Source organism: Ixodes scapularis, unplaced genomic scaffold (assembly GCF_016920785.2).
Source record: "Ixodes scapularis isolate PalLabHiFi unplaced genomic scaffold, ASM1692078v2 ptg001158l_1___fragment_3__unscaffolded, whole genome shotgun sequence".
Lineage (NCBI taxonomy): Eukaryota > Metazoa > Arthropoda > Arachnida > Ixodida > Ixodidae > Ixodes > Ixodes scapularis.
In genome coordinates, this window is record NW_024610108.1 from 4,191,381 (window position 1) to 4,205,000 (window position 13,620).

Here is a 13,620-nt window from a genome sequence, read left to right on the forward strand (position 1 = left end):
GGGGGAGGAAGTGGGATGTCCGGGTTGAACCCACCGTACGTACGTCAGAGGGTAAACGCTTCCCAGACCTCGTGGTGTCTAACAAGGACACGCAGGTGATTTTAGATGTCCAGGTCGTCGGCCTTCGCGTGGGTCTGAGTGATGCGCACCGTCGGAAGGTTGCGAAGTACTCTGTGCCGGAGGTCCTGGAGCAGGTGCGGGGGAGCCGTCAAACGAATCCCCTTGTATCCAGTGTAACCATCTCCTACAGAGGCGTGTGGGCGTCTGAGAGTGCCAGGGTCCTTGCTGACCTCGGTCTCGGACGTGAAGATTTTAAGATTTTAACAGTAAAGTGTCTCCAGGGTGGCCTGGTGTGTTTTCGTGTGCATCAGCAGATGACGACTGTGGCATACCCACGGGTGATGGCGCGTTTGACGCCCTAACAGTGCCTCTGCAACTAACCCCCCCACTTTCCATCTCAGTGGGGGTTTTTGGAGGTCGCTCTTCCTCGATTAAGAGTTATAATACGATTTTCTTCCTTTTGTCGGGGGCGGGGGGGTTCTCTCGCTTGCCTGGAGAGGGCGTAACTCGGCTCCCCTAATCCCACTAACACTTTGGGCTTGGGTGGGTCACGTTTGGGTCCCTAGTTGGGCGGTTAAATCTCCCGAACTGGGGACTGGAGCGGCCGGTTGCGTTCCCCAATGGGTTCCAGCCATAGTGCCCTTCAGTTGCCCGACGATAAGGGAGTAAATGGGAAAAAAAAAAATAGCCAAATGCCTCGTCATCTAATTAGTGACGCGCATGAATGGATTAACGAGATTCCCACTGTCCCTATCTTTTTCCTTTTCTTTTAAGTCTCCTCTATATATTTTGTCCCTATCTACTCTGGTCGACGACGACGACGAAGCTACTAGTTCATCCCTGGGTGAGCGGTATCGTTCTGATCTTTTTTTATTCCTATATAACTACCTGAGAGTGAAGAAAAGTTAGCGATAAGATAGCCAAATTCGCCGCGATCATTTTGATACCTAAATTGCCTTATTAACTTTAATATTTTCACCGGGAATTGGATCCGGATTTCTAGCCCTCATCGTGCCCTTCATTCGGGCACGGTGATATGTTCCTGGATCCACTTCGCGCTGGAATTGTAAAAAAAAAAAATAATTGATCTATCTAGTGAAGCACTAGATTGTGGGGATCTAATTGACGAAGCCAAAATTTTGAGAACGGCGGAATTAACTTTGTAGTCACTGGGAGTCTTCTTTGCTGGCCTTCGCTATGCAATTAAGACACCCTCTCATTCGTTCTTCTTGATCGGTTAGCAAGCTTGGACTTCGTGTTTCCGCAAGGAAACATGCAGGAAGGTTCGAGCGGAGTGGGGGAGGGAGGGGAAAGGGAAAGTGGAGGAGACGAGGGAGGAGGAAGAGATGGAGGAAGAGACGCTGGGGGAGGAAAGAGAGGAGAAAATCCGAATAATGAATCAAACAACTTCTCAGATACCGTAACTGCCATTCAGATGAAATTGATTCAACTTCTGAGTAATGAAAAAAACAAAATCAACAAAGAAACTGGAAGCCAAATCCAACAACTATTCTCGCAAATGCTGAACATTAATATTAAACAGGAAATAGAGATCGCATCCCTTCGTGCTACAGTAACAGAAAAGTCCAAATCTCCAACATATGCTCAGGTATTGGCCGCCAAATCATCGGCGCCACCAACGTCAGGGGGAGAGACAGACGCGGCTGCCCCTCCTGGGCCGGCGGTTGTAGGGAGCGCAGGTCCTGCTGGACAGGCACCGCGGATGGGCCATGCTCTTCTCATCTACTTGCGAGACCCTACCAATTCACCATCTAAGGATATCAAAGTCATGTTAAAAAAACACTTTGAACCCCAAACTCTCGGACTGGGTGAGGTGACCCTTAGAGATATTAGGAACGGAATTGCGGTGCAGTCGGCATCATTGGAAGGGATACAAAATCTGGCTGATGCCATTAATGATCACCCCAGCACTAAAAATGCTTTTGTTCTCCGAAGACCCGCAAAGAGGAGGCCCCAGTTCAGGGTGTCTGGGGTTGACCCAGACCTCCTGTCAGCAGAATTTTTAGTGACTCTTCGGGCCCAGAACCCAGATATTCAAATTGAGGCTGACGAATTCACCATGCGAACCTTTTTTAAAGAAAAATCTGGTAATCAGACTTTTATTTTCGATCTTACCCCTTCGGGGTACAACAAAATCAAACATGTAAAACGCTTAACATTAGGTTGGACCTCGTGCCCATTATATGAAAATTTTTTTGTTCCAAAATGCTATCGCTGCTCTACATACGGACACACTAAAAAATTTTGCCCATCTGAATCCGAGTTCTGCGTGAACTGCGCAGGTAATCACGCGACGGAGCAATGTCGCGTCATTCGACAGGATGACAAACGATGTCGTGCTTGCGTGACGCGTCGAGTGGATGCCCGGCACCACTTCGGAGCGGTGACTTGTGGAACTTTAGCGTTTCACGAGTCGCGTCTGAGGGGGCGCACTGAGTACCCCACTTAGAACAATACTGTACATAATGTATAGTTTGTATATAGAGAACCAGAAAAGTTGGGTGTACAAAGATGTAAATAATTTGTATATAGGTGGTGTGCAGGGATGTATAGAAAATGAAGTGTTTAGAAATATTGCAAATTAATTTAGGAAAATCTAGAGCAGCTACGGCTCATCTAGAAGAGACATGTTGCGATATTAATCCTAATTTTGTTTTTATTCAAGAACCCCATGTATATAATAAAAAAGTAATAGGAATTCCACTACATTACACTACCATTGCAGCAACATCTCCAAAGTGCGCAATCATTGTACGGGACAAAACATGTTCTATTTTTATATTGCTTTTACAACCAGATATGATAATAATTAAATGTAATTATGCAGACATAGAAATTATATTAATAAACGTTTATCTATCCCCTAGAGCAGATTTTCAACATTTTCTACTAAATTTAAATTCCGTAATTAGCCCTTTAAATAACCCTAATTTAATAATTGCAGGAGACTTTAATGCAAAAAATACGCTTTGGGGTGGGAACATCACTGATGATAGAGGAGAGGAGTTAAGTGAATTTTTACTCTTAAAAAATCTATTTCTTTTAAATAATAGAGATTCATTACCGACTTTTGAGTCAGCTAGAGGCACGAGCTGGATAGATATTTCAGCGGTTTCAGGAAATTTACTTTCACAGGTTGCTCACTGGGATGTCCTTGAGATTGATACTTTAAGCGATCATCAATATGTTTCATTTGGATTGTTTAATGCCACAAACACACCAGTCAAGAAGATCACATTACAGGGACTAATCAAGTTATATAACATAATACAACATGACTCATGGTTTGAAAATATTATCATTCATTCAAATAAAGAATCAATAGAACATGTATTATCTAAATTTTATGATAAATTTAATAGATGGGTTAAACAATGCGAGCGTAATGTAAAAGGACAAAAACGAACAACACCATGGTGGAATGCTGAACTCCAGCAAACACGATTACGTAATAATGCCTATCGCAGACGCTATCAAAGATGTAATAACTTCGAATTAAGAAACTCCTATAAACGAGAATATTACGACTATAAACAATATTATAAAGACTTAATTATTTCCGCCAAAATGACCTCATGGCATAGTTTTTGTTTTGAAGCAACTAAAAAATCGTTATTCGGAATCCCATATAAACTAGCCTTTAATAAAATAACCACCACTGCACCATTACCTCCTATTATTAAGACGGATTATACATACACCACCTCTCACACAGAATCCATTATATATATACTCAATAATCTTTTTAGAACGGATAGTACCGAAACCGACTCGCAGCTAATAAGCACCCTCAGAGAGCGTATAGTGAGCCCTCATTTAGGCCCTTCTGACCCAAATTTTACATACCAAGAAAGAAATACCATTATAATGAATTTAAGAACAAAAACAGCACCGGGATTAGATAAAATTACTGCATCTATGGTTAAGCAACTCTGGCAATATAAGTCTTCATTTATGTTGTCCCTATTTAATTCCTGCTTAAAAGCTGGACATTTTCCTCACTGTTGGAAAAAAGGTAAAATAATTCTTTTAAATAAACCCAATCGACCTACAGACGAAGTAAATTCATATAGACCAATATGCCTCAATTCAATCTTTGGAAAGGTCCTAGAAAAGTTAATATATACAAGGCTTTATTTTTTTCTGGTACAATCTAAATTAATACATCCTAATCAATTTGGTTTTACCCACCATCGATCATCTACACTAGCGCTTTATAACCTGACTCAGCATCTTGATTACATTAAAGAAAGCTCCAACATAGCGATATTAATCTCTTTGGATTTCTCAGGGGCATTCGATTCTCTATGTTATCCGCTAGTTTTAGATTATTTGCAAATTCATAAATGCCCAAACAACATCTATAGCTTATTATCCTCTTTTTTGTAGATAGGTCAGTATCCTATATATCATCAAATCTAATAGAAATTAATAAGAAAGTGTCATTGGGATGCCCTCAGGGTTCCCCTTTGAGTCCGGTTCTGTGGAATATTCTAATCAATGATCTTTTATGTATAAAATTCCCACTACATGCACACTTACAAGCTTTCGCCGACGACGTAATCTTGGTTATCAAAGGAAATTCTAGAAGAGAAATTGAAAATCGGGCTGAAAGTATATTATCTATAATTTATAATTGGGCTCAAGAAAGGAAGTTGCTCTTTAATTATGCTAAATGTTTATGTCTTCTAATTTCAAAAGGAACAAAATATCAAAATCGACCTCCATCAGTTATCTTTAATCACCATCGACTCACTTTTCAAAAAGAATTAAAAATTCTGGGAGTAATTTTTGGTTCGCATTTGTCTTTTTTACCTCATGTTAAATACCTTAAAACCAAAGTTGTGCAACATACAGTTAATCTCTCACGTTTTTCATCAGAACAATGGGGAATCACTTCTTCTCAATTTCGAAAAATCTATCTTCTATCAATTGAGAGATATATGGTTTATGGAGCTCCGGTATGGTGGAAGCCAGAGCGGTCTTCTCATTTGAAACGTGGAATGATGTCTGTCCAGCGAGTGCCTTTGCTAAAAATATGTCATGGTTTTCACACAATACCGAATTTAAGTCTTCCAATATTATGTAATATAATACCTATAAATATCACCTTAAATATTGAGGTGTTCATGTTTAAATTATTTCAACTGAAACAAAATGCACAGTTTTATGATTGGAATGTATTATCTAGTGAAGTAGACTATCCCTTTGATATATGGAATATTCACCCAAGTAAAAGATATGCTATTCAATACCAACATTACAACCAACAAAAACTATTGAATGGCACAATGAAATAAATGTTTACACTGACGGATCCGCTTGTCTCGGGCGCGTGGGGGCAGCGTTCATCTCCCTAAATCAAAATCAAAAAATTTTACAAATCGGCAGATATACATTACCCTCGTATAGTACAGTCTTTGATGCTGAGGCCGTTGCCATTTTAAGAGGTCTTGAATACTTAAAAGCAGTAAATGGGGGCCGGGACTGCAATATATATACCGATAGCCTTCCGGTTCTACAGGCCTTAGCAAATCCAGTTAATGTAAATCCCATTATATGCAAATTAAAAAATAATATTATCTCTCTTCAACAGATATGCAATGTTAATTTTTTCTTCGTAAAAGGTCATTCTGGAATTTTCGGAAACGAATTGGCCGACCAGTTTGCAGATTCCGCTCGTCGATTTGGCATCTATGTCCCAATGAAAAAGTCAAAAAAATCTATTAAAGCTCATCTCTTAAATCAGGCCCGGTTAATTTGGAATAACGATTGGGGGGCGGATGGTGCCCATTGCAACTTATATCAATGGGTCCTGTCAACTTTGACCATCCCATCTTTCTTCCCTCCTAGCTACTATCTTACACAATTGCTTACTGGACATGGCAGATTCCCATTTTATTTTTATCGGTTTTATATTAAAAATAACAAAGAATGCTTTTGTGGAGAAGAATGCAATGACCTGTCCCATTATTTCGATTCATGTCCCGCGACTCTAAATCATATAAACCAGCTAAATGCTACATTGAATGATACTCACCACAAACAAAAGATACTTAAATATAATGCAAAGGTAGAAATTTTGATAGAAATGATTAAATACATAAATGCATCAATAGATTAAAACAGTTAGGAAAACAATATTCTCTTGCACTGGCTGCGAGCATGGTCTGGAACGTCTGCAGAAAGAGCTAAGATGGTGGAGAAGGCTACACGAGCTTGATATCATCTGTTCCAACAAATCTGAATTTTGCCACCACATTTTACGCTCTGCCCCTGGCGGGCGACAAGCAAAACATGGCAAAAAAAATGCATGCTATCTGCAGACCGCATTGGAATGGAGGTACGGACAAGATCCGGATACCAGATGTCCATCATACTTTCTTTGCATGGCTGGAAGACCCTCCAACTTCGAAGACATGGACTAGCTCCGCTGTCATGGTCTTCTCGTTCTTCATAAATGACTGCCATTAGAATGATGGAACACATTGCATGCCATCGGAAGACCCATTTCTGGTTAGGGGGCACGGACCAGATCCGGGGCCCGGGCTTCCATTAGATATATATTAATTCAACTCTCGCATGCTTGGAAGACCCTTCTGATTACGTTAGGAGGACACGGACTAGATCCGCAGTCCAGGGCTTCCCATTAGTTTCCCTACACTTGACCTCCACAACCCATGAAAAAAAAATGCTCGATGCCGTCTTTTAATGCAGTTTCTCCGATAATCTCTCAGCCAGTTTTAATACACAAAATCAGGCTAAGAAGTATGATAAGAGCTGCGGGAGTTGAGTTGGGGTGATGTGGCGGTTAATGGCTTTTATGAGTAGGGTAACGAGAAGGGTGGGGGGGGAAGTGAAATGGGTGAGAAAAAAAAAAAAAGAAATTGAGGTTTAACAAATTTTTCATAAAGTCGTCGACCTAATCATTGGAAAAAAAAACATTCAATGCCAAAAACCAATAACTCTTTAAATATACTTGATTGGGGGAAAAGAAATATGAGGAATTGTAGTCCCGCTTCCCTGGAACAGGGGAAGAGCACCGCCGAAAAAAAAAAAGAAAGAAAAAAAAGAAAAAACAGATGAGCACTTGGGGGACAGCGATCTGACAGTGTATTTAAACAGTGAGAAAGTAATTATAGTAAATCAAACCCTTTCTTATTAACCTCTGAAATATAAATGGATCATATGTACAATTCATATAGTCAGAAAAGCATTCGTATAAAATACTTTCTATCAACAGTTTTGGAAACATCTTTGGGATTTATTCCTTATCTTAGAAAAACAAATTTATATCATTCCGGGAACAAGATAGTTTACCCATTTAACCCGCACTATAAAATCCGCCCTTTAAAATAAAGCATAAACCATACCTACTTAAACACCCCTAAAATCAGAAATCTAAAGGTTGTAACGAAATTAGTCTCTCCTCAATTTGAATCGAAAAGTCGATCACAAACACTACACAATCAAATAAGAGGTGTTATATGTTATCCAAATAGACAAAACTCAATAGACCTCTTTCCTGAGAGAAAAATAACTTGAGAATTTACGGATTTTTTTTGTGTCTTAATTTTTATTCTTATAACAAAGTTTCTTTATTGCTTTCTTAGGAGGTCCAAAAGTACACAAGATGAGAAACTCTTGAAGTCGTCGTCTTCGATAGCGCTGAAGAGGGAAGCAGCAGAAGTCTGGTTCATCCGAAGCCAATTCCTGGAAAACATTTTTGTTTTTGAATTTTTCCTTTCATTACTCAATAAATACCCGCTGATAATTCTAGACCCGTTCCCTAACTGTGGTTTGCTGCTTCCCATATTGATTTCTTTTAAATTGGCTTTTACTTAAAAATTTATGTTTTGATTCGTTTGAATCCTATTTTTTTAATTTTAATTGGATTAAACCTGTTATACCATCTGGTGGTGCAGGTAGAGAGAGCATGTTTATTTTTATTCATTTTTCTCTCACATAGAAATTGTCCCTATCTACTCACTGAGAAGAAGACGACGAGGACCTACGAGACCTTCCAGCGGTGAGCTCTGTATCGTTCCCTTCATTTTTTCCACTTTTAGCGCATCTTGAGATTAATGCTTAGTGTCATTAAAAAGCCCTAAGCATAGCGATCACGCCGATGCCAGATTTGTAACATTTCGTCCATTTAACCCGCTAAAAACTCCGTCTGAACAGTTTGTTTACATGCTGGACATATTAAGCTCGGTCGCTATGCTTCCAATCCCTATTTCTAATTAAATTTTCGTAATTGTAAGTCAATTTTAGTGTTGTTGGAATCCTTGTTAGTTGCGCTAACAGGATATAGCATTCGTTAGTACCGATCGTGTGTAGTTTTTGCTTAAATTAACGATTTTTCTCAGATAGAACACTTCGAATTGAGACACCAGTAAAGATGTCATTCTTAGCTGTTCAAAGTGCGGGCGCGCGCTGGTGAGCTTGTGATACAGTCGAAAGTAAGCTTTAGCTTTATACGTTCATTTTAGACACCAGTATATAATATGAAGTCTTTGCTGAGCTAATTAGAACGTTTCGAACGTGTTTTGATCGGCGCGAAATTCCTTCAGTTTGAATTTAGAAAATAAGTCCGCTGGTAGACTTTTGTACTTTCGCGGCTTGCGTCTCCTAGGGGGGGCAGCCGTGAAATGGCATCTCCTGTGAGAGCCGATGAAGAAGAGCCAGGTGGGCCGGCGCGGGACGCTCCGGCGGGGGTAAAGTCGTTTAGTGATGAAGTCTGTGACATTCAAGTGAAGCTAATTTCAATAATCAATGATGAAAAATCTAGAATTAACAAAGAGACCGGAGCTCAAATTTTGCAATACATTGCTAAGTTAACTAGTATTTCAACTAAACAAGAGATCGAGAATGCAGCCCTGCGGGCTCGGCTGGCGGAAAGGGAGAGGGTGCCCACCTTTGCTGAGGTGGCGCGGGGGAAGCCGGTTGCGGCGGCGGCGCCTCCTCCCGCTCCTGCGGCCTATGTGGTTGGCGGGGCGGGGGGTGGCGCAGTGCCTGCGGTCCCGCCTGCTCGTCAGGGGCACGCACTCCTCATTTATCTTGCTAACCCGACTCCCACACCATCCAATGACATTAAGATCATGCTTAAAAAGTACTTTGAGCCGCAGAGGATTGGCCTGGGGGAAGTTGTAATGAAAGAGATCCGGAACGGAGTTGCGATCCAGTCGCAGTCGCTTGCGAGCCTGCAGCGTCTGGCTGACGCGATTGAGGAACATCCTCACACCAAGGATGCTTTCGTGCTGCGTCAGCCAGCCAAGCGCAGGCCGCAATTTCGGGTATCGGGAGTTGATCCCGATATCTTGCCGGCTGAATTTCTCGCAACTCTGAGGGCGCAGAGCCCAGAGGTTCAATTGGAACCTAATGAATTCTTTCTTCGAACATCCTTCAAAGAAAAGTCAGGAAACTCTACATTTATATTTGACGTGACACCTGAGGGCTACAAAAAACTCGAGGGCAAAAATAAAGTTAATCTTGGGTGGACATCATGTTTAATTCATGAAAATTTCTATGTCCCCAAATGCCAGAAGTGTGCTCAATACGGACACACGAAGAAGTACTGTGAGTCGGAGAGTGAGATGTGTCCGCTGTGTGCTGGAACACACACAGCCGGACAGTGCCAGATCACTGAGGGAGGTGCGATGAGATGTCGGGCATGTGCAGCGCGCCGTGTTGACGCGCGCCACGCATTCGGCAACGTCAGTTGTGGTACACTGGCGTTGCTGGTGGCGCGTCTTAAAGGCCGTACCAACTATCCATTGTAGATCACACCTCCCCATGCTGATGCGTCTTCTTGTAAATAGTTGTAAATATGGTATTGTATATAGTTGTAAATATGGATGTTTCAGTTTTGGTGAGATATTACTACATGGGCGGTGGCAGGTCCGCATTGGGGATGGTGTCAGGGTACATTAATGTTAACAAGGCTTGAATTTTTACAAATTAATTTAGGTAGATCGAAGGCTGCATCCAATCTACTTGAACAAATGTGTAATGAAGTAAACCCAAATATTGTTTGTATCCAGGAGCCGTATTTGGTGAACCAGAAAGTAGTTGGTATTCCATTAAAATATGTAGTCGTTGCCTCTAATTTAGCAAAGTGTGCTGTAATAGTGAGAGATAACACATGTACAATATTTCCTATACTAGTAACCCCAAACATAGTTGCTATAAAGTGCTCATATCAGGACAAGGTATTTCTAATTATTAATACTTATATTCCTCCTTTCTCCGACTTTGATGTAGTTTTAATGGAAATAGATGGTCTGCTAAGATTACATAGAAATAATCCTATTATAATGACTGGGGACTTTAATGCAAAAAATACATTGTGGGGAGGCAATATTACAGATGATAGGGGGGAACAACTAAGTGAATTCTTTTTGTTACACAATATATTTGTTGTTAATGATAAACATACAGAGGCTACTTTTGAAACAGTGAATGGATCTAGTTGGATAGATCTTTCGCTGACATCGGGGGAACTTGTCTCTCAAATAACACACTGGGAAGTATCAGATAAAGATTCTCTAAGCGATCATAAATACATCTCTTTTGGTTTCTTTGGTACAGTTGCACCAAAGATTAGAAAACTAACAGCGAGGGGTCTATCAAAACTTTATGAGATTATCAGAAATGATGTTTGGCTATATAATACAATTTTTCCTCTCTCCTCTGCTAAAGAAATAGAGCAAACTTTAACTCTTTTTTATGTCCGTTTCGAACGCTGGTTAAAGATATGTGAAAAGAATGTTAAAGTTTTCGGTCATGCGACCCCTTGGTGGTCAGAAGATCTACACTATAAAAGACAAAAAGTAAATGCTCTTAGAAGAAGATATCAACGCTGTTATAATTCAGAAATGAGAATTTTCTATAAATGTCAATATTTAGACTACAGGAAAGAATATAAAGATATGATAGAAAATGCAAAAATAACCTCTTGGCAAGGGTTCTGTTACCAAGCCACAAAAGCGTCTCTATTTGGCATTCCATATAAGCTTGCTTTTAAGAAATTCAGAATGCAAACTGTAATACCTCCAATATGTTTACAAAATAACTTGTATACTGATTCACATGTTGAATCTGTGAAATATATTTTAGACTCTTTATATCATCTAGATGATACAACAACCGACACCTTACTCTTAAGTAACTTGAGAAATAGTATAACAATTCTTAATTTAAATCCTCCTGATCTAGAATTTACCTTTCAAGAAATAGATACAGTAATATCAACTCTTCGAACTGGAACGGCTCCTGGTGCAGATAGACTTACGGTTCCAATGGTCAAACAGCTATGGAATTACCACTATACATTTATGCACATAATGTTCAATTCTTGTCTTCAAGTAGGCTATTTTCCCAAAGTTTGGAAAATAGGAAAAGTTGTCTTGTTGAATAAACCTGGGCGTCCAACCAATGAAGCTTCTTCTTATCGTCCAATATGCCTGAACTCTATCTTTGGAAAAGTGTTGGAAAGGCTCCTGTATTCAAGGATATATTATTTTATATCAACAAATAATTTACTCCACCCACATCAGTTTGGATTTACTCATAATAAGTCTTCAACCCTAGCACTTTATAATTTAGTTTCACATCTTCAAACTTTGAAAAGTAATGGTAGAATATCTTTGTTAATTTCCTTAGATTTTTCTGGGGCGTTTGACTCTCTATGTTATCCGTTTGTTCTGCATTTTCTGCAAATGCATCAATGTCCATGTAATTTATATAATCTTCTTTACTCTTTCTTTAAGAACAGAATAGTCAGCTATATTACACAGGATAAGCATCAAATTAATAAAGATGTCTCAGTAGGTTGTCCACAGGGTTCTCCTTTAAGTCCTCTACTCTGGAATATATTAATCAGTGACTTATTAAATATTACTTTTCATCCATACGTGCACATACAGGCATTTGCGGACGATGTTATTCTCGTAATTGACGGTTTATCCCGTCGAGAAATTGAGACCCGCGCAGATACTACCCTTAAGCTATTACACAGATGGGCCCAGGATAGGAAACTTAATTTTAACTATGATAAATGTTTTTGTATGTTGATAGCTCAAGGAACAAAATATCTTAAACGTAATCCAATAATTAAATTTAATCAAAATAAACTAAAGATAAAACCTGAAATAAAAATTCTAGGTGTGGTTTTTGATTCCCATCTATCATTTCTTCCTCATGTTACGTATCTCAAAAAGAAAGTCTTAGAACATACAGTGAACCTTGCACGTTTTTCTGCATGTAATTGGGGCATTAACCCTACACAATTTCGAGAAATATATTTAAAATCAATAGAGAGATACATAGTATATGGTGCTCCGGTTTGGTGGAGGACGGAGGGTAACTCGCATTTGATGAGGAAAATTATTTCTGTACAACGTATACCATTATTAAAGATATGTCAGGCATATCATACGGTTCCCAACGTGAGCCTACCAGTGTTATGTAACGTTATTCCAATTAATATATCATTGAATATGGAGGTCTTTATGTTTAAGCTGTTCCAAGCACGGACTCCAGCTCAATTCAATGGTTGGACGGTAACCCCAGAAGAAGTAGTATACCCAGTAGACATATGGAACTTTCATCCTAGTAATAAAACTTTAATATCATTTAATAGGTATGATCCACAAACATATGAATCATCTAAAAATGTACTTCATTTATATACAGATGGGTCTGTATGTTTAAGGTTGGTTGGAGCGGCCTTTGTCTTAATGAAGCATAATGGTAGTATAGTTAAAATAGGCAAATATTGTCTGCCCAAGCATGCCACCATCTTTGATGCGGAGGTTGTCGCGCTTATTATGGGAGTGGAATATTTAATACTGACAAGAGAAGAACGAGATTGTGATATCTTTACCGACAGTCTATCTGCCCTTCAGGCACTAGCCAATGTATCAACTGTAGAACCGTTAATTTGTAACTTAAAACACAACATAGGAATATTAAACACTAAATGTAGGGTCACTTGTTATTTTGTAAAGGGACATTCTGGTATACTAGGAAATGAGCTAGCTGACCAATTTGCGTCGGACGCTCGTCGCCGCGGGTTATACACCCCAATGAAAAAATCAAAGAAATATATTAAAAAGCAGTTAATAGTGCATGCAAGGGATGCCTGGAATATAACATGGAGTGAACAGGGTTTTGAGAAAGAACTGTTTCAATGGATCCCAACAATTTCAAGGATGCCGGACCTCTTTCCTTCAACCTACTATCTCACTCAACTTTTGACATGTCATGGAAGGTTTCCATTTTACTTTCATAGATTTAAAATAAAAGACCATAGTGAATGTTTTTGCGGTACGGATTGTCAATCGATAGATCATTATTTTACTTCTTGTTTGTACACTAGAAGCTATATAAATAAACTTGGGATTTCACTTACCGATCCTTCAGAAAAACAAAAAATAATTCACCTTAAACAGAAAATAGACATCTTAAAAGAAATGGTTCAATTAATAAATGATAATATAGAGTGAGTTTAAATAACTTTCTTGTAATATATATTGA